The sequence below is a fragment of the Pseudophryne corroboree genome, chromosome 1 (genome assembly GCF_028390025.1).
Source record: "Pseudophryne corroboree isolate aPseCor3 chromosome 1, aPseCor3.hap2, whole genome shotgun sequence".
Classification (NCBI taxonomy): Eukaryota; Metazoa; Chordata; class Amphibia; order Anura; family Myobatrachidae; genus Pseudophryne; species Pseudophryne corroboree.
In genome coordinates, this window is record NC_086444.1 from 1076744933 (window position 1) to 1076766804 (window position 21872).

At 46.1% G+C, this 21872-nt stretch overlaps 1 long non-coding RNA gene across 1 annotated transcript in view; it reads right to left on the minus strand.

Moving 5' to 3' along the window:
• The window catches only part of LOC134926612 (uncharacterized), a 96837-nt gene that overhangs the window by 18206 nt on the left and 56759 nt on the right, over positions 1-21872 (minus strand). Inside the window, exon 2 of the long non-coding RNA XR_010177543.1 lies at positions 11476-11864. This is a non-coding gene — a long non-coding RNA (uncharacterized LOC134926612). The remainder of the gene's footprint in view (positions 1-11475; positions 11865-21872) is intronic.

A 21872-nucleotide genomic window follows, 5' to 3' on the forward strand; every position in this document is an offset into this window, starting at 1 on the left:
CATCCCTAACACCTGCAAGGCTTTTGTCAAGGTACTGCAGGACCAGTATTTAAAGGTAAAGAAAAGACACCACACTTGTTTAGTTACCTAAACTGTTTATAGAAAAAAAAAGTTTGTTTTTCCCCCTTGTAAACTGTGCAAAAACTCTGTAATGATTTGCCAACATGGCACATAGAATAGAACTGTATGCATTTATTTGCCAACTTGGCATGAAATTGCATTTTTAAAACATATATACCCGTATATACTCGAGTATAAGTCGACTCGAATATAAGCCGAGGCACCTAATTTTACCACAAAAACCTGGGAAAACGTATTGACTTGAGTATAAGCCTAGGGTGGGAAATGCAGCTCTAGGCGTACACAGCCCTCATACTGCCAGATATGCCCCCCACAGTGCCAGATATGCCCTCATAGTGCCAGATATGCCCCCACAGTGCCAGATATGCCCTCATAGTGCCAGATATGCCCCCACAGTGCCAGATATGCCCTCATACTGCCAGATATTCCCCCCACAGTGCCAGATATGCCCTCATACTGCCAGATATCCCCCCACAGTGCCAGATATGCCATCATACTGCCAGATATTCCCCCACAGTGCCAGATATGCCCTCATAGTGCCAGATATGCTCCCACAGTGCCAGATATGCCCTCATACTGCCAGATAATTCCCCCACAGTGCCAGATATGCCCTCATCGTGCCAGATATGCCCCCACAGTGCCAGATATGCCCCCACACTGCCAGATATGCCCCCACAGTGCCAGATATGCCCTCATACTGCCAGATATGCCCCCTCAGTGCCACATATGCCCCCCCCCCCCAAGTGCCAAATATGCTCCCCCAGTGCCAGGTATAACTAACCCTCCGCCGCTCCCGCGCTGTTTTGTGAAGGAGGGACACGGAGGGTACAGCGCGCGCCTCTCCTGTGTCCCTCCTGCGTCTCCGTTAAATAAAGTGCCAGTTCGTGAGCCAATCAGAGCTCACGAACGGGCACTTCATTTAATAGACCCGCCGCTGCCGCCGGAGATGCAGGAGGGACACAGGAGAGGCGCGCGCTATGCCCAACGTGTCCCTCCTTCACACTGACTCGAGTAAAAGCCGAGCGGGCTTTTTCAGCACAAAAAAAGCGCTGAAAAAGTCGGCTTATACTCAAGTATATACGGTATGTATATATATATATATATATATATATATATATATATATATACTTCCAGTGTTAGCCGGCACTCACAACCAGGGATGAACTTGCTCCGGTGACTGTTAAGACAGCTTGATATCGATCCAGATGGAACGGCACTCGGAGACCATAGAAAGTGGAAAATTTATTTCACGTCATTAACGTTTCGGGGCAGCAAGCCCCGTCCTCAGAATGAACACAATAGAAAACAAGTAAATACACTTACCCATTTAAATAGAACCCCACACCGCCGGCGCCGCCATCCTTCACTTCCACCGTCGCGTCTCCAACCTGCTGCATCTGCCGCGTCATTTCCGGGCACAGGGCTAGCGGTTGCCAGGGGAACGCGGGCATGCGTTCCACCAAAGACCAGCGCTGCGTTCCACGGCTAGCAGGCGTGGGGAGCTCAGTCAGGGAGGGATCTGCGGGGGGAGAAAAAGGGATCGGAGGCGCCCGCATAAGACAACAGAACAAATACTATGCCCCTATACAACAGTGCATAGAGACATAACAAAACATGCAACTATATCAGTAATATTAAAAAACATATACAGAATCTGAGAAAGGATGCAAAAACAGACACCTGCAGCAAATACATATATCCTAATACAGAATTTCAAAACATGTTAAACCATGGTATGGAAAACAATAACCAGTACAAGAGAACTTATACCTAATACTAAAGGATAGTAACTATACCAATGTATTCCAGTTTATTTTTTCATTAAGACCACCCGGATATATAGTCCCTAATCGGGTGATCCAGCGCGCTTCCTTAATAAGTAAAGTTTTAGTTCTATCCCCACCACGTAATGACAGGGGAACGTGATCAATCATAAAATATCGGAGGGATTCTAAAGAGTGGCCTGCCTGTTTAAAATGTTTAGCCACCGGTTGGTCAATCTGTTTGCCCTCAAGGGTCAATTTGATTGCCGACCTATGGGCAGCCATTCGTTCAGAGAACTTACGAATGGTTTGCCCGACATAAAACAATCCACAAGGACATATTATGATATAGACAACATGGGTGGTGGAGCAAGTAAGCACAAATCTGATGTCATTTTTTTCTGGCCGTGAGGGTGTTGAAAGGCTTTGCAGTTAAACATGAAGCTGCAGGTGGTACATCCACTACCGATAGCAACCCGGTACTTTGTAATGTACGTTAGGTAGTTTAGAAACTCCCATCCCGGTGATATCAGTTCTAACCACTCTATCTCTAATATTCCTCCCCCGTCTAAATGCCATCATCGGGGCGGACTGGTGTAACTCTTTAAGATCTGGGTCAGTGGACACTATAGGCCATAATGCCCGAGTGGCCCGTTTCATAATGGGATTGGAAGTGGAAAAATCACAGGGAAAAGGGATTTTTTGCCTACGTTGCTTCCTAGCTGGTTCAAGTAGCACTTGTCTGGGTATCATCAAAACCTCAGCCTTATTAGCCTGTAAGAGACCATTGTCATAGCCCCGGGTTAGAAATTTCGCAATCAATAAATCAATTTCCCTGTTAAGTACCAATGGATCACTAACAATGCGTGCAATACGCATCATCTGGGACCGAGGTAAGCCATTCTTTAGGGACTCAGGATGATGGCTAGATGCCATCAGCAGGGTATTTCGATCGGTAGATTTGTGAAACACCTCAGTAGTCAAGATACCATTATCAACCCTAATGGCAACATCAAGAAAATGCGCTTCACTGGTACTGCAAGAGAATGTAAATTTAATGGAGGAGTCTCCACCATTAATATCTGACATCAACTTCCTAAATGAGCTTTCACCACCCTTCCATAATAGGAAGATATCATCGATATAGCGACAAAACAATAAAATATTGTCACTAATATCTTGATTATTGAAGAACATCTCCTTCTCTTGTACAAACATATATATAGGCGTACGATGGGGCCACAGGGGACCCCATCGCACACACCCTGAGTTGCAAAAGAAACTGTCCGTCAAACAAAAAGTAGTTACGACGGAGAGTCAATTCAAGCAAAGTGAGAAACAGGTCATGGTCAAACACATCAGGAGGGAGATGAGAATTAAGAAATAAAGACATGGCTGCCAAGCCCCCAGCGTGAGGGATCACAGTATAAAGACTACATACGTCTAAACAACAGAGTAGCGTCCCTTCAGGGAGTTGTCTGAAATCCTGTAGTTTCAGCAGGAAAGAAGTAGTGTCTTTCAAGAATGTTGATTGAAGAGGGAGATAGGGTTGCAGGATAGAATCCAGAAACTGCGCCATGGACCTGTAGAGAGAGTCGGGGGCCTGGATGATCGGTCTGCCCGGGGGTTTTGAACTGTGTTTGTGCAATTTGGGCAAAGTGTAAAGCACTGGTACTTTCGGGTATCTGATGGAAAGTGCTTTCAACATCTTTGCTGGTAATTTGCCCTCCAGCACAGCCGAATTTAGGATGCAGTCCAGTTCCTTCTGATATTTTGATGTTGGGTCCGTAGTTAGCTTTTGATAAACTTCCACATGTGCCAGTTGCGAATATATCTCCGCTTTATAATCTTCCAGGTTGAGGATCACAATGGCCCCGCCCTTATCGGCGGGCCTGATCACTATGTCCTCATAAGAACCCAATGAGATGAGAGCTTGGGACTCTTCTCTGGAAAGATTGAATTTAATTTTAGACGGAGCAGCGGTAAACTTGATAATGGACTCATCCAATAATCTGTGGAACGCTTTCAGAGAGGCATTAGTGGAAGGTGGATCATATGATGATCTAGATGATTTCTTCAAAAACGTGGAAAAGATAGAGGTCTCATAATCTTCCAGTCTATCTTGAAAATGTTCTCTTAGGCGAAGTCTGCGTGAGAATGCATGAAGGTCCCTATTCCAGTTGAAAGGATCATGAAGATTAGTGGGGACAAAACTGAGTCATTTGTTAAGGACCGCAAGTTCAGTAGTGCTCAACACACGATTCGAGAGATTGAAGATTAACGGTTCTTGCGTTGTGTTACGGCTCTTACCCCTTTTGTTTTGGCCACCCCGGCGGGTGGGAGTGATCTTATAGGGGTTGCGGACTCTCGTGATGTGCCCTCTAAAGGGATGTTCAAAGGTGCGGAAGCATCTTCCGTTTCTAATGTTGCAAATTCGCTCTCAGAGCTGGATTTCTGAGTACCTTCTTTCCGATTAGACTTACGGAACCAAGGTCTTCTCATACGTGGCGGTCTCTTATTAGAATCAGTGGAATTTCCCCAGGCTAACCAGCGGTAGACTTGGTTGTCCTCATAGTCGGTGTCCACCGTTAGTTTCTTGTTCCTTTTGAATTTGAGGAGATCACTTTTATATTGTGCACACTGATTATCTAGCTTCAAGATCCAATCCTGTGTACGATCCTCCTCTAGGGTTTTATACTGATCTTTTTCAAAGGTATCAATCTTTAATCTGATATTAGACAGTTCCTTATTGGCCTCATCGATCACTAAAATCATCAGGTCGAATGCGCACTTGTTTAATATAGCGATCCAGCGGCGAACAAAATCAGGATTGTTGCGCCCTATGGTGGGTACATTTCGTACCCGGAATCCACGTGGGATTTTATATTCACGATAGTATTCAGACAAAGTGCTGCCGTGGAGAGAAAAGTCTATTTCCTGGCGTTTGAGTTTCCAGGTCTGATGATAAAGGATCTCTGGGTCCACCATCTTTTCCGAGAGTATGGCAGATTCTTTCGACAGAATTTGTTCAATTTCAGCTTCAGAGAAGCTGAATGTCTCCCCTGTATCAGTGATGACCAAATTGCGACAGCCAGGGAGTTCCTGTGATGCTGACATAATGTCGTCAAAGCAAACCACCTCAGAAACAAACACCAAGTGAAATAAAATGAGTCCCAATGTAGGGTCACAATAACTGGGAAGTGTCCTTGAGAGAATGAATGAATAAATAAATAAAAAATGGAGGTGCCTGGCAACGGGTGCTGATGATCAGCACATTCGTATACTTCCAGTGTTAGCCGGTACTCACAACCAGGGATCAACTTGCTCCGGTGCCTGTTAAGACAGCTTGATATCGATCCAGATGGAACGGCACTCGGAGACCATAGAAAGTGGAAAATTTATTTCACGTCATTAACGTTTCGGGGCAGCAAGCCCCGTCCTCAGAATGAACACAATAGAAAACAAGTAAATACACTTACCCATTTAAATAGAACCCCACACCGCCGGCGCCGCCATCCTTCACTTCCACCGTCGCGTCTCCAACCTGCTGCATCCGCCGCGTCATTTCTGGGCACAGGGCTAGCGGTTGCCAGGGGAACGCGGGCATGCGTTCCACCACAGACCAGCGCTGCGTTCCACGGCTAGCAGGCGTGGGGAGCTCAGTCAGGGAGGGATCTGCGGGGGGAGAAAAAGGGATCGGAGGCGCCCGCATAAGACAACAGAACAAATACTATGCCCCTATACAACAGTGCATAGAGACATAACAAAGCATGCAACTATATCAGTAATATTAAAAAACATATACAGAATCTGAGAAAGGATGCAAAAACAGACACCTGCAGCAAATACATATATCCTAATACAGAATTTCAAAACATGTTAAACCATGGTATGGAAAACAATAACCATTACAAGAGAACTTATACCTAATACTAAAGCTGAAATTGAACAAATTCTGTCGAAAGAATCTGCCATACTCTCGGACAAGATGGTGGACCCAGAGATCTTTTATCATCAGATCTAGAAACTCAAATGGCGGGAAATAGACTTTTCTCTCCACGGCAGCACTTTGTCTGAATACTATCGCGAACATAAAATCCCACATGGATTCCGGGTACGAAATGTACCCACCATAGGGCGCAACAATCCTGATTTTGTTCGCCGCTGGATCGCTATATTAAACAAGTGCGCATTCGACCTGATGATTTTAGTGATCGATGAGGCCAATAAGGAACTGTCTAATATCAGATTAAAGATTGATACCTTTGAAAAAGATCAGTATAAAACCCTAGAGGAGGATCGTACACAGGATTGGATCTTGAAGCTAGATAATCAGTGTGCACAATACAAAAGTGATCTCCTCAAATTCAAAAGGAACAAGAAACTAACGGTGGACACCGACTATGAGGACAACCAAGTCTACCGCTGGTTAGCCAGGGGAAATTCCACTGATTCTAATAAGAGACCGCCACGTATGAGAAGACCTTGGTTCCGTAAGTCTAATCGGAAAGAAGGTACTCAGAAATCCAGCTCTGAAAGCGAATTTGCAACATCAGAAACGGAAGATGCTTCCGCACCTTTGAACATCCCTTTAGAGGGCACATCACGAGAGTCCGCAACCCCTATAAGATCACTCCCACCCGCCGGGGTGGCCAAAACAAAAGGGGTAAGAGCCGTAACACAACGCAAGAACCGTTAATCTTCAATCTCTCGAATCGTGTGTTGAGCACTACTGAACTTGCGGTCCTTAACAAATGACTCAGTTTTGTCCCCACTAATCTTCATGATCCTTTCAACTGGAATAGGGACCTTCATGCATTCTCACGCAGACTTCGCCTAAGAGAACATTTTCAAGATAGACTGGAAGATTCTGAGACCTCTATCTTTTCCACGTTTTTGAAGAAATCATCTAGATCATCATATGATCCACCTTCCACTAATGCCTCTCTGAAAGCGTTCCACAGATTATTGGATGAGTCCATTATCAAGTTTACCGCTGCTCCATCTAAAATTAAATTCAATCTTTCCAGAGAAGAGTCCCAAGCTCTCATCTCATTGGGTTCTTATGAGGACATAGTGATCAGGCCCGCCGATAAGGGCAGGGCCATTGTGATCCTCAACCTGGAAGATTATAAAGCGGAGATATATTCGCAACTGGCACATGTGGAAGTTTATCAAAAGCTAACTACGGACCCAACATCAAAATATCAGAAGGAACTGGACTGCATCCTAAATTCGGCTGTGCTGGAGGGCAAATTACCAGCAAAGATGTTGAAAGCACTTTCCATCAGATACCCGAAAGTACCAGTGCTTTACACTTTGCCCAAATTGCACAAACACAGTTCAAAACCCCCGGGCAGACCGATCATCTCGGCCCCCGACTCTCTCTACAGGTCCATGGCGCAGTTTCTGGATTCTATCCTGCAACCCTATCTCCCTCTTCAATCAACATTCTTGAAAGACACTACTTCTTTCCTGCTGAAACTACAGGATTTCAGACAACTCCCTGATGGGACGCTACTCTGTTGTTTAGACGTATGTAGTCTTTATACTGTGATCCCTCACGCTGGGGGCTTGGCAGCCATGTCTTTATTTCTTAGTTCTCATCTCCCTCCTGATGTGTTTGACCATGACCTGTTTCTCACTTTGCTTGAATTGACTCTCCGTCGTAACTACTTTTTGTTTTACGGACAGGTTTTTTTGCAACTCAGGGGGTGTGCGATGGGGTCCCCTGTGGCCCCATCGTACGCCTATATATATGTTTGTACAAGAGAAGGAGATGTTCTTCAATAATCAAGATATTAGTGACAATATTTTATTGTTTTGTCGCTATATCGATGATATCTTCCTATTATGGAAGGGTGGTGAAAGCTCATTTAGGAAGTTGATGTCAGATATTAATGGTGGAGACTCCTCCATTAAATTTACATTCTCTTGCAGTACCAGTGAAGCGCATTTTCTTGATGTTGCCATTAGGGTTGATAATGGTATCTTGACTACTGAGGTGTTTCACAAATCTACCGATCGAAATACCCTGCTGACGGCATCTAGCCACCATCCTGAGTCCCTAAAGAATGGCTTACCTCGGTCCCAGATGATGCGTATTGCACGCATTGTTAGTGATCCATTGGTACTTAACAGGGAAATTGATTTATTGATTGCGAAATTTCTAGCCCGGGGCTATGACAATGGTCTCTTACAGGCTAATAAGGCTGAGGTTTTGATGATACCCAGACAAGTGCTACTTGAACCAGCTAGGAAGCAACGTAGGCAAAAAATCCCTTTTCCCTGTGATTTTTCCACTTCCAATCCCATTATGAGACGGGCCACTCGGGCATTATGGCCTATAGTGTCCACTGACCCAGATCTTAAAGGGTTACACCAGTCCGCCCCGATGATGGCATTTAGACGGGGGAGGAATATTAGAGATAGAGTGGTTAGAACTGATATCACCGGGATGGGAGTTTCTAAACTACCTAACGTACATTACAAAGTACCGGGTTGCTATCGGTGTAGTGGATGTAGCACCTGCAGCTTCATGTTTAACTGCAAAGCCTTTCAACACCCTCACGGCCAGAAAAAATATGACATCAGATTTGTGCTTACTTGCTCCACCACCCATGTCGTCTATATCATAATATGTCCTTGTGGATTGTTTTATGTCGGGCAAACCATTCGTAAGTTCTCTGAACTAATGGCTGCCCATAGGTCGGCAATCAAATTGACCCTTGAGGGCAAACAGATTGACCAACCGGTGGCTAAACATTTTAAACAGGCAGGCCACTCTTTAGAATCCCTCCGATATTTTATGATTGATCACGTTCCCCTGTCATTACGTGGTGGGGATAGAACTAAAACTTTACTTATTAAGGAAGCGCGCTGGATCACCCGATTAGGGACTATATATCCGGGTGGTCTTAATGAAAAAATAAACTGGAATACATTGGTATAGTTACTATCCTTTAGTATTAGGTATAAGTTCTCTTGTACTGGTTATTGTTTTCCATACCATGGTTTAACATGTTTTGAAATTCTGTATTAGGATATATGTATTTGCTGCAGGTGTCTGTTTTTGCATCCTTTCTCAGATTCTGTATATGTTTTTTAATATTACTGATATAGTTGCATGTTTTGTTATGTCTCTATGCACTGTTGTATAGGGGCATAGTATTTGTTCTGTTGTCTTATGCGGGCGCCTCCGATCCCTTTTTCTCCCCCCACAGATCCCTCCCTGACTGAGCTCCCCACGCCTGCTAGCCGTGGAACGCAGCGCTGGTCTGTGGTGGAACGCATGCCCGCGTTCCCCTGGCAACCGCTAGCCCTGTGCCCAGAAATGACGCGGCGGATGCAGCAGGTTAGAGACGCGACGGTGGAAGTGAAGGATGGCGGCGCCGGCGGTGTGGGGTTCTATTTAAATGGGTAAGTGTATTTACTTGTTTTCTATTGCGTTCTTTCTGAGGACGGGGCTTGCTGCCCCGAAACGTTAATGACGTGAAATAAATTTTCCACTTTCTATGGTCTCCGAGTGCCGTTCCATCTGGATCGATATATATATATATAAATATATATAGCAGTAAAACGAATAAATAACTTTTTTTTTAAACTTTTAATTCCCAATAAATATGGGGGGGGGGGGGGTACTTTATGGTGTATTGGTCCCATATTTGATAGGGAGAATACACACAAGCTGTGAAGTGCACAATGAATGGTTCTGGACCCATTATTATGCACCTACAGCATGCATGTATCCTCCCCCCAAAATCTGGCCCCAAAACACCATATAGCCTAGACCGCCCCATATTTATGGGGAATTTTTAACTTTAAAATAAGACCCTTAACAATGTTCTAATTCCCAATAAATATGGGGCGGTACTAAAACTCCTAAGATGGAAGGCTATATGGTGCTTTGGTCCCAGATTTGATAGGGAGAATATACACATGCTGTAAAGTGCACAATGAATGGTCCCGGACCCATTATTATACATACGTGTATCCACCCCCAAAAATCTGGCCCCAAAACACCATATAGCCTAGACCACCCCACATTTATGGGGAATTTGAAGATGTCTACAAATCCTCAAACAGGGGCATGTCCTCCTCCGCCTCCAGCATAGCTGAGTATATGGCCGTGGAGCAGGTGACTGGGGGAGTAGGCTGTGGGTCGGTGGGCAGATTGGGAATTGGTTGGATGTGCGGAATACGCTGGGTTTGGAGAGGGAGAGTACGCCGGTCAAATAGGACCACATCATTGTGGAGTTCCGACTTTCCGGCTTTGTTAATGACTTCCAGATAAATCCTCTCAATATGCTCCGTTTGATCCGGGGGTAGTTTCCGCGTCGCTGCAGCTATAAACACACCCAAATTGTCTAAGTGGTCGGGAAGGGGGGAGGGGAGGGGGGGGGGGGCAGGCAAGTCTTGCCTTTATCTGCTCAAATAAGAGGTGTTCACTCTATTCTATTGTGTGGTGTTTTTTTCTGCGCTCTCTTCCGGGGGCGCGGCAGAGGAGCTGGTGATGCTGAGGTATCCGGGGTAGCAGGTGTTTCAGGGGGAGGAATGCAAAAAATAGGAAAAACACCCTAGGGGGATTTTGTTCCTGGCGCTAAAGTTGTTATTTGTGTTTCAGGGGGAGGAAGTTGGGGCTCTGATTCCTCCGTCTCCTGAAAGATGCTGAGGTCTGGCGTGGGGGGAATCTCCACACTTGTATTCTGAAGTAGGAAAAAAACCTGTTTAAATACATGTTTTCTTATTTTTTTTTCTATTTTTTTATAGCTCCCTGCATATACATCTGAATGGCAAGCCGTGGCAGAGGAGTTTACCCCCACCTGGCATTTCCCGAACTGTGGGGGAGCGATAGATGGCAAGCACGTCCGCATCAACCCTCCTGCAAACAGCGGCTCCCTTTATTTTAACCATAAAGGGTATTTCAGCATCGTGCTGATGGCAGTGGTGAATGCCAACTATGAATTCATCTTCATTGACGTTGGCAAAAAACGGACGTGCATCAGACGGTGGGTCGCTGAAGAATACCACCTTCTACGAGCGGCTCACCGCAAAGACCCTGAACTTGCCCTCTAGGGAGCAAACCCAGCACGGCCTCAATTTTGTTTTCATGGCTGATGAGGCATTCACACTCCACGAGAACATTATGAAGCCCTACCCCCAAAGGCAGCTGACAAGGGAGAAGCGCATCTGCAATTATAGGCTATCCCGGGCACGCCAAATTGTAGAGAACACTTTGGGATCCTGTCTAGCCGCTTCCGCATATTCCTTCAGGCTATCAATTTGCAGGTGGAGAAGATTGATTGGGTGGTGACTGTGTGCTGTATCCTGCACAACTATTTGCGCAGCAAAACCACCCAGCATAGAACACAGCCCAGAGAAGCGCCAGGAGACCCAGACCCTGAACACCCAGGGGGGGGGCTTCACCATTTCCCTCTGTGGAACCACCTCCACTCCATTTTAGGTCAAGTCTACGGGCAAAACAGGTCAGGGATGAGTACCTGGCCTATTTTAACGGGGTGGGTGCAGTTGATTGGCAGGAGGCCCACATTTAATTAGTGTACTGTGTGTGTGTTGGACTGATGGTGAAACTCTGAAAAACATTAAAATCATATTTTAAAAAAATACTTACAGATGCTGACAGAGATGGCTCACTGTCTTCAGCCTCTGGTGTGGCAGTCCGGGGGAGGGAGGTGAAACCTGTCCGGGTTGCCTCGTGGTCCAGGACAAACCACAGCGAGGTTTTGTAGATTTGGTCCGAGCCTGCTCCCGACCTTTTTGACTGCTCAATTTTTTTGTGTTCTTTCAGGAACACCGTGCGCAGGTTCTGATTTTTTTTTAACCCATTCTTTATCCACTGTGATACAAAGGGCCTGCAGTAGGCCACTAACTCGTCCAATGCCGCATTCCGTCGTACTTTGTCGAAATACCCCTTGGCCTTCACCTTCCAGAGGCATTTGTGTCCGCGGTACATTTACAACAGTCCAGTTATAAAGTCGATGTCGGAATCGGTGGACATATCTGTAATGTTAAAAAAGTGGAGTACATTACAAATGGTTTTATTTTAGGTATATGTTTAAATGTTTTTATGTTAAAATGTTAATATGGTTAAATGTTTTTTATTTACATGGTGTTTAATGTGAAATAACATGGCCCTCATTCCGAGTTGATCGGTCGGTATTTTTCATCGCATCGCAATGAAAATCCGCTTAGTACGCATGCGCAATATTCGCACTGCGACTGCGCCAAGTAATTTAACAATGAAGATAGTATTTTTACTCACGGCTTTTTCTTCGCTCCGGCGATCGTAATGTGATTGACAGGAAATGGGTGTTACTGGGCGGAAACACGGCGTTTTAGGGGCGTGTGGATGAAAACGCTACCGTTTCCGGAAAAAACGCAGGAGTGGCTGGAGAAACGGAGGAGTGTCTGGGCGAACGCTGGGTGTGTTTGTGACGTCAAACCAGGAACGACAAGCACTGAACTGATCGCACAGGCAGAGTAAGTCTGAAGCTACTCTGAAACTGCTAAGTAGTTTGTAATCGCAATATTGCGAATACATCGGTCGCAATTTTAAGAAGCTAAGATACACTCCCAGTAGGCGTAGGCTTAGCGTGTGTAACTCTGCTAAATTCGCCTTGCGACCGATCAACTCGGAATGAGGGCCCATGTTTTTTAAATAAAGGTGTTTTTTTTAGTAAATACTTTCCTCATTACACAAACATCAATGGTCCTAATTGTCAAATAGGGGATTTATATGACTTTGGGCCAACAGAAACACATGGTGCAGCATTGGGGTACAGTGGCGGGAAAACACATGGCCATTTGGGGGTTAAAATGACTTTGGGGCCCCTGAAACACATGGTGCATAAGGGGGTTGAAATTACTTTGGGGCCCCTGAAACACAAGGTACGGCATGGGGGTACAGTGGCGGGAAAAACACATGGCCAGTAGTGGGGTTAAATGACTTCGGGCCCACAGGAAAATAATACAATGTGAACAATAATTTTTAATACATTGGTGGTCAGTGTGAATATATTGGTGGTCAGTGTGAATACATTGGTGGTCAGTGGAAATACCTACTTGGGCCAATAAAAGATCTGATTTGGAAGGATAAAATCTGCTGGGCTCTTCTCCTGCTGCGTCGCGTGCTGCTGATGCTGCCACTGATGGGAGTGTCCAGAGAATGCCACTCAAACTTCCCACGATAGATCGCATGCGATATATCGCAAGCACAAAAAGCACACTTTTTTTCCCACACAATTCCATTTGATTACGACATATCACGAGTACAGCATCAACGATCTGGAGGATCCGATCCGACGCTCACGGGAACGTGGATCGGATCGGATACACACCAAAAATGCACAATTTCCCCCGATATATTGGCCCGAGTGACTGAATTGAGCTGAAATTGGACAAAATCGTTCTAGTGTATGGGGCCCTTAAGACCCATCATATGCCCCCATATGACTGTATTATGATCAATAATACAAATACAATAATACAAAAAAAAAAGCACACAATCATCTGACAGATGTGAGCTAAATTTAAGTAATGGGCTGTCCCTCACTAGGGGGTATATAAAGCAGGCTCCATTGCCTAGCTTTTTACAAAGTGCTTTATACTGCTTGCATTCTGTGGTGATATCCGGAAGCAGGACACCAAATTCCGGAGGGCCATCCCTGCTGAGGAGAGGCTCGTGGCTACGCTGCGCTACCTAGCTATGGGGTGCTTGTTTGACCAAGTTTGGGACCCGCATCTCTGCTCAAGCTTTGGGGCACTTACTTGGAGCTTACTTGGAGGGAGTAAGGAGGAATTCCGGAGACTCCAATTTTTTGCTCTTTCCATTGCTCCTTGCTGGGAGCTTGGCACGTTATGGTTCCAATCATATTTACATAAAGTGAAGAACCACACTTTTAATTGGATGAAAGAAAAAGCTTTATATCTTTTTGACATATAACATACTGTACCATTGCTTGCTCAGATGAGTTTTCCTCTCCAGACCTATTTACCACACTATTCCATTATTATTCCGCTATTCCTTCTTAGTTTCCTTGGACACAAGTTCAGATAGGAAACTAATCATTACTAGCTTTACGCTTTGAGGCCATGGGTGGCAAGTTAACCATTATTCATATTGCCAAACCATGGTTGACTCAGACCTCATTAGGTTATCATGGACAAACTAAAAAGGCCTCGTTTAGTTGATTTAGATATATTCATAGATAAGGCAGTTCCAAGTCTCTGGTAACTTGGCTTACCTCAAACATGATGCTTACTTCACGGCTAAGAAGTGAAACGTTGCAGCTATTGACTTGCTTTAAATGATTTTGGTCTGCCAGACCATCTAGGACTAGATTGAAAGTTACATCTATTAAATGCTCTGATAGTGTCATTTCCCAATTTAAGAGACAATCCCTCTAGGATGCTGCTACCACTAGTGTGGAAACAAAAGGTACTGTATCTTCCTAGAATGCATAATGCACACAGCACGTTGGTCGGTCCTCTGAGTGTTTTCCAAGCACTATTGGAGACAACCAATCTGTAAAGATCGAGCTTCTCAGAGCAACCACCAGGTAATCTGCCCACAAGTGTTGCTCAGTGGAAATCATCACAACAAACATTAGTTTGCAGAAATCTATGAACTACAAACTTTCTTAGGTCTAGGGAACAGGGTTGTCACTTGGTACTTTATCTCTCTTCAATCAGCTGCAACATACTGCCGCTTTACATGCTGTGTTTGAAAAATTACAAAAATATCCACTTTATCTCTTTGCAAGGTTTGATACATATCCTCCCTAGGTGTCTTAGTTTCTCTGTCCAGATTTGCTTCAGGTAATTAACAACTTTATTCTCCACTCCTCGGAACACCATGGTGAGCATAAGAAGCTGCAGGCATCAACACCTAGAGACATCAAACGATTCTGTTTTACCATCTGGTTCTCAAAACTATGGTTTTCATGCTGTTATGCGGCTTATGTCCACTTGATGGTGCAACTGTGCGCTGCAGCAGTTTAGTCAGAGGCTGTGGGCATCTCGGTAGACAGTCCATTGGCTGCAGCATTAGCATAAATTTGCAGTAGCATATATCTCAGCCTATACTGCGTTAGCATACACCTCTGAATCAGGCCCTATAATATCATTAGCAGTTTAGTTAAACTTGAAAAGATTAATGTCACTGTTATCCTTTCCTTGTATATTATTGTGCCTTTATTGTGTAACCATGTCTGGGCTTGGGATTGCACTCAGTAGGCTTCAGAAAAAAACAGGATTTTGATACCTACCGGTAAATCCTTTTCTCCTAGTCCGTAGAGGATGCTGGGGTCCACTTCATGACCATGGGGTAAAGACGGTTCTGCAGGAGCCATGGGCACTCTCAAGACTTTTCAATGGGTGTGAACTGGCTCCTCCCTCCATGCCCCTCCTCCAGACCCCAGTTATAGGAACTGTGCCCAGGGAGACTGACATTTCAAGGAAAGGATTTACTTTAATACTAGTGGTGAGATACATACCAGCTCACACCTCAACCATGCCGCACAATATGGCATTCAACATAATATCACAACTGAGGGCCTGAGCTGACGGGAGGCAGCCTCAGTTGTAGGGGCTGAGATGTACCGGAACCTGGGAGGTTGTATCAGACCCCTGGACATGTAAGTAACATGAATAATAACTGCCCGAAGGCGTGACCACGACAACTTGGATAAAAGTCAATGATGTTTATTATGACAACTCCGCAACACAGCAGCAGTAAAAGAAAACGTAAAGGTCAGCAAAGAATAAATACAGTTCCTGGGTACTACAGGATGGCAGGAGCCACAGGGCACTGGTAGTGTGAGATAGTTCTTATGATCTTCTAGATGGAAAGTCCTTACCAGGCCCAACTGTAGCAATGGAGATAATCCAGGATTGTGCCAGCTGGTGTTCCAGGAAAAGCTGGGTTGCTGAAGATAAAACAGCTGCTGTGGATACTGGCTGGAACCAGACTGTTGTTAGCACGGAGTGGATACTGGCTGGAACCAGTTAAATAATAAATGAACTTGGGAGCGATGAAATATGAACTGAAATGTAGAACTTGAGAGCGGAGAAATAATAATACCGGTGGAGAGTGGTAAAGTGTAGAAAGGACACCGGCCCTTTAAGGGAAGCTGTACTCTGCTGGAAGCTGAGCTGGAAGCAGGTAATGTTGTAGCTGGAAACAGATGAATCCACAATGGATTTGAGAGTCAGGCTACACCGCAGGTGGAATGCTGGTGCGGGTCTCTATGGTGGAAGTCTTGAGACAGGAGCTGGAACCTGGAAGACAATCACAGGAGAGAGACAAACAGGAACTAGGTTTGACAACCAAAGCACTGACGCCTTCCTTGCTCAGGCACAGTGTATTTATACCTGCAGCAAGGAAGGGATTGGCTAGGCAATTATGCAGATTATCAATACTGAGAACAGATTGGTGGAAATGATCAGCTGACAGAATCCAAGATGGCTGCGCCCATGCAGACACTTGGAGGGAAGTTTGGTTTGTAATCCATGTGGTAATGAAAACAGTAATGGCGGCGCCGGCCACCGGAGACAGGAGGCGCCAGGCTGACAGATGCACATCCAACCACGCGGACACAGCGGAGGCCGCGGCTGACGTAATCGTCACTCAGACACTCTGCATGCAGAAGTTCAGGGACGGCGGCGGAGGCCGCGGGAGACGCCATGCCAGGTGTAATATGGCGTTTACTGTGACAGCGTCCCAGAGTGACAGGAGAGGATACAGGAATGTACACATCAGGATAACAGATGGGATCCGGTCCTGGAGCGCTGAGCCAGCCTTAGGAGGCATCTGATGGGTAAGAAATGGCGTCCAGATACCCGGATCGTGACAGCACCCCCCCCTTTAGGAGTGGCCCCAGGACACTTCTTTGGCTTTTGAGGAAACTTGGAATGGAATCTCCGGACCAAGGCAGGAGCATGGACATCAGAAGCATTGGTCCATGAACGTTCCTCAGGACCATAACCCTTCCAGTCAATAAGATATTGTAGTTGACCGTAACGGTGACGTGAGTCCAGGATCTTGGCCACTTCATACTCAACGCCTCGTTGAGTTTGGACTTTCGGAGTTGGAGGAAGTGAGGAATGAAACCGATTCAAGATCAGCGGTTTCAACAGGGAAACATGGAATGTCCTGGGTATTTTTAAGAAGGGAGGCAACTGGAGTCTGTAAGCAACAGGATTGATGACTTGTTCAATCTTGAAAGGACCGATATAGCGAGGTGCAAACTTCATACTGGGAACTCTTAACCTCAAATTCTTCGTGGATAACCATACCCGATCACCCACCTTGAGAGCAGGAACTGCTCGACGCTTCTTATCCGCAAACTTCTTGTACCTGAACGATGCCTTGAGCAGAGCTGATCGTACGCTCTTCCAGATATTGGCAAACTGATGCAAGGTGATATCCACTGCGGGAACAGAAGTTGCTGGAAGCGGTTGGAACTCAGGGACTTTAGGGTGGAATCCAAAGTTAGTGAAGAATGGTGTTGAAGCAGATGAAGAATGATACTGGTTGTTATGACAGAACTCGGCCCAGGGAAGTAATTGAACCCAGTCATCTTGAGAGGAGGACACATAGATGCGGAGGAAGGCCTCCAAGTCCTGATTCACCCTCTCGGTTTGACCATTGGTCTGAGGATGGTAAGCCGTGGAAAACTTTAGCTTGACTTGGAGGACTTGACATAAACTTCGCCAGAATTTGGCTGTGAATTGAACTCCTCGATCTGAGATAATTTCTTCAGGAAGACCGTGGAGTCGGAAGATCTCTTGTATGAATACTTGAGCCAACTTGGAAGCTGACGGAAGACCGGTGAGAGGAATGAAGTGTGCCATCTTGGTGAACCGGTCAACTACCACCCAGATGGTATTGAACTTGTTGCACATGGGTAAGTCTGTAATGAAATCCATCGACAAGTGGGTCCATGGTCGACGGGGAACGGATAGTGGAACCAGTTGCCCCGCAGGCGACTGGCGGGATACTTTATGTTGGGCACACTTTGGGCAAGATGCAATAAACTCCAAGACGTCCTTTTTCAGAGTTGGCCACCAATAGGACCTAGAGATAAACTCCAGGGTTTTTTGGATACCTGTATGTCCGGCAAAACGGGAAGCATGGGCCCAATGCATGAGCTTCTTCCTTAGCATCGGCTTCACAAAACTTTTCCCTGATGGGGGCGTAGAGTCCATCCCTACCGTGGAGAATGCCAACGGATTTATAATAGGATGCTTGTCTGAAGACTCTGACTCATTTTCTTGCTCCCATGAGCGGGAAAGGGCATCGGCCTTGCGATTCTGAGAGCCCGGACAGAACTGGAGTTTAAAGTCGAACCTGGAAAAGAAAAGTGCCCATCTGGCCTGACGAGGGTTGAGACATTGTGCGCCCTTCAGGTATAAAAGGTTCTTGTGGTCTGTAAGTATGGTGATTGAATGAGAAGCTCCCTCCAACAGATACCTCCACTCTTCTAGAGCGAGCTTGATGGCTAGCAACTCCTGGTCGCCAATGGCATAGTTGCGCTCAGCTGGGGAGAACTTCCGGGAGAAGAAACTGCAAGGGTGTAAATGGCCATCTTTAGCCCTCTGAGATAACACCGCTCCTACTCCAACGGAGGAGGCATCCACCTCTAAGATGAAAGGAGAGTCGATGTCAGGCTGTTTCAGAACAGGCGCAGAGATGAACCTTTGTTTTAAAAGATGAAATGCTTGCATGGCTTCTTCAGACCACTTGGACGGGTTAGCACCCTTCTTAGTGAAAGCAGTAATAGGCGCCACAATGGTGGAAAAGTCTCGTATAAACTTTCGGTAATAGTTGGCGAACCCTAAGAACCTCTGGACCCCTTTGAGGGTTAAGGGTACCGGCCAATTTTGGATTGCTTGTAGTTTCTCAGGATCCATCTCTAGTCCGGAACCGGACACAATGTACCCTAGAAACGGAATGGACTTGACTTCAAAGACGCATTTTTCTAATTTGCAATAGAGATGATTGACACGGAGACGGGACAGAACCTCTTTAACCCAAAAACGATGTTCCTCTAAATCGTTGGCAAAAATGAGGATATCGTCTAGATAGACCACGACATGACGGTATAGAATGTCTCTGAAGATCTCATTGGCAAAATGCTGGAAGACAGCTGGAGCATTGCTCAATCCGAAGGGCATGACGAGGTACTCATAATGTCCGTCACGGGTGTTAAAGGCGGTCTTCCACTCGTCACCCTCACGGATCCGGATGAGATTGTATGCACCTCGCAAGTCCAGCTTTGTAAAGATGGTAGCTCCGCTAACTCTGTCAAAGAGCTCAGTAATCAGGGGTAAAGGATAACGGTTCTTGATGGTAATGTCGTTCAAACCTCTGTAGTCGATGCACGGCCGCAGACCACCATCTTTCTTTTTTACAAAAAAGAAGCCTGCGCCGGCTGGAGAAGAAGAAGGTCGAATGAACCCCTTTGCTAGATTCTCTTTAATATATTCCTCCATAGAATGCGTCTCAGGCAGAGACAACGGATAAGTTCGGCCTCGAGGTGGAACCTTCCCTGGAACGAGATCAATCGGACAGTCCCATTCTCTATGAGGAGGAAGGATATCAGCAGAAGCTTTACTGAACACATCCGTGAAATCTTGATATGGAGGAGGTGGAACATCAGACGACCTGGGGGAGGAAGAACAGACAGGCAATACTTTAAACAAACATGTCTCAGCACAGGAGGAACCCCATGCCAGGATTTGCGTAGTCGTCCAATCAATTGTAGGATTGTGAAGACGGAGCCATGGAAGGCCCAGGACCACAGGATGTGTGGCTCTTGGAATCACTAAAAAAGAAATAAGTTCGGAATGAAGAACTCCCACTCTCAGACGAACTGGTAGAGTCCTTAAAGAAATAACTGCATCAAAAATTTTGCTGCCATCCACGGCAGTTAAAGAAATGGACGAAGGAAGTCTCTCGGTGGGTAGGGACCACCGTTTAACATAGGCTTCGGTAATAAAGTTCCCAGCTGCTCCGGAATCAAGGAGGGCAATGACGTTCCGATAACGTTGAGCAACTTGAAGCGAGACTGGGAGATTACAATCTTGAGGAGATGGAGAGGAGATCATTACTCCTAGCCGGCCCTCTCCTTGGCGAGCTAGGATTTGGAGTTTCCCGGACGTTTGGGACAGGCATTAATGGTGTGAGACGGAGCTGCACAATAGAGACAGAGAAACTCGGAGAGACGTCTTCGGCGCTCAGCAGGAGTTAAACGGGAATGGCCAAGTTGCATGGGCTCATCTTTAGATGGTGACAGTTGACGAGGAGGAGGAGCAGAAGATTTTGGAGCAGATGATCTTCCACGCTCAGTTGCTCTCTCTCTGAAACGTAAATCAACTTTCGTGCAGAGTGAGATTAGCTCATCTAACTTAGAAGGTAAGTCTCTGGTAGCTAACTCATCTTTAATACGCTCAGATAAGCCATGCCAGAATGCAGCATACAGGGCCTCGTCGTTCCATGCCAGTTCGGATGCCAGGATCTGGAACTGTATCAGATATTGTCCTACAGTACGTGACCCCTGGCGTAAACGGAGAATCTCGGATGAAGCTGAGGTTACCCGGCCTGGCTCGTCGAAGATGCGCCTGAATGTTGACACGAAGGCAGTGTAGGAAGATAGCAGGGTGTCGGACCTCTCCCATAACGGTGATGCCCAATCAAGGGCTGAGCCACTGAGAAGAGAAATAATGTAGGCAATTTTTGTACGGTCACTGGGAAAATTGCCAGGTTGTAGCTCAAACTGAATCTCACACTGGTTGAGAAATCCCCTGCAGAATCTTGGAGATCCGTCAAATTTTGCTGGCGTTGGAAGATGAAGACGTGGAGCAGAAATGGGTAAGGTGGGTGGGGTTATAGCTGGAGTCGCTGTGGTTGACGCACCAGACGCGCCTGATCCACGGAGAGTTGTCTGAATCCCATCCAGCCGAGTAGAGAGATCCTGGAGACAGCGGATGATGTGGCCCTGTGCAGCCTCCTGATGTTCTAGTCGGGCTGCCAGTTCTTGCATCGGCCTGGCCGCTTGATCCTGGTCTCCGGCTGGATTCATTAGGTCAGTGCTTACTGTCACAACTGAGGGCCTGAGCTGACGGGAGGCAGCCTCAGTTGTAGGGGCTGAGATGTACCGGAACCTGGGAGGTTGTATCAGACCCCTGGACATGTAAGTAACATGAATAATAACTGCCCGAAGGCGTGACCACGACAACTTGGATAAAAGTCAATGATGTTTATTATGACAACTCCGCAACACAGCAGCAGTAAAAGAAAACGTAAAGGTCAGCAAAGAATAAATACAGTTCCTGGGTACTACAGGATGGCAGGAGCCACAGGGCACTGGTAGTGTGAGATAGTTCTTATGATCTTCTAGATGGAAAGTCCTTACCAGGCCCAACTGTAGCAATGGAGATAACCCAGGATTGTGCCAGCTGGTGTTCCAGGAAAAGCTGGGTTGCTGAAGATAAAACAGCTGCTGTGGATACTGGCTGGAACCAGACTGTTGTTAGCACGGAGTGGATACTGGCTGGAACCAGTTAAATAATAAATGAACTTGGGAGCGATGAAATATGAACTGAAATGTAGAACTTGAGAGCGGAGAAATAATAATACCGGTGGAGAGTGGTAAAGTGTAGAAAGGACACCGGCCCTTTAAGGGAAGCTGTACTCTGCTGGAAGCTGAGCTGGAAGCAGGTAATGTTGTAGCTGGAAACAGATGAATCCACAATGGATTTGAGAGTCAGGCTACACCGCAGGTGGAATGCTGGTGCGGGTCTCTATGGTGGAAGTCTTGAGACAGGAGCTGGAACCTGGAAGACAATCACAGGAGAGAGACAAACAGGAACTAGGTTTGACAACCAAAGCACTGACGCCTTCCTTGCTCAGGCACAGTGTATTTATACCTGCAGCAAGGAAGGGATTGGCTAGGCAATTATGCAGATTATCAATACTGAGAACAGATTGGTGGAAATGATCAGCTG